We start from the raw sequence: 982 nt of genomic DNA, 5'->3' as shown, positions 1-982 counted from the left end.
CCGCCTCTGCTTGTGTTGCCAATAAACCGCTGTGCTCCTGCCCTGCCTGCTCTCTGCCTGCCTGCCTGCCTGTCTGCCCGCCAGGGGCCGGGCCGTGGGATGCCCGGCTCCCTGCCACCGTCTTGGATGTCTGGAGCCCGCCCTTCTGTCCGCCTGACCCGCAGGGTTCGGGCCCGCGTCCCTCCCCACGCACGGGGGCTGCGATGGGAGAGGAGACGCTCCAGGGGCCACAGGCCTGGCTGCTGTCAGCTCCAGGAGGCACCTGACCAGCCTTTGAGGTGCTTTGTGCTCCTGATGGTGTCACAGTGCAAAATCTGATGATCCCGGTGGTTTGGAGGGTGTCTCAGCCTGCACGTGTGTGCACACTGTCAGGGCTGTGCAGGGACAGCAGCCTCACCTGGTGTGGTGCACCTGCCACAGGAGAGTGCCCTCTGCTGGTACCTAGGAGGAGGTGCTTATTCTCTCTAGGGGGGCAAGTGGCAAGGAGAAGGAAATTCTCTTCCCTTCCCACCACTAGTCTGTTTATCTCAGTTTTTCAGTGGTCATCTAGAGCTGCAAACTCACTGCTCATATTTAGCATTTGCTGGGGAGCCCATGGAGTTGGTGTCAGTAAAGTTCTTGCTTCCCACCAGGCTTTATATGTCTCGGTATATTATTCTCCACTGGAAGCAATCTCATGATGGCTGTGTGGTGTCTACAGTGTTTACCCGGCACCTGGGTATCTCAATGTTCTTCATATTTTTGAGGCTGGCAGGTCTGACATCTGGTTGCTCCTCAACATAGGTCCTCCCCCAAGCTCACAGTTTTGTTCTCCATAGGAAGCTCTGTGTTTTCCATTATTTGATTAAGTGCTCCTCCAGCCTTTCCCTCAGTTCACCTAGCCAGGTGTGCTTTGCTGTCAGATTGGGCTGTGCCTCTGGGAGGCTTGGGTGCTTCTGGTGCCTAGTCGCAGGGGAAATAAGTGCTTTGTACCCATGCCTGC

The sequence above is a fragment of the Athene cunicularia genome, assembly GCF_003259725.1.
Source record: "Athene cunicularia isolate RWA chromosome 12 unlocalized genomic scaffold, athCun1 chr12_part1, whole genome shotgun sequence".
NCBI lineage: Eukaryota > Metazoa > Chordata > Aves > Strigiformes > Strigidae > Athene > Athene cunicularia.
This window is presented reverse-complemented; position numbering follows the sequence as displayed.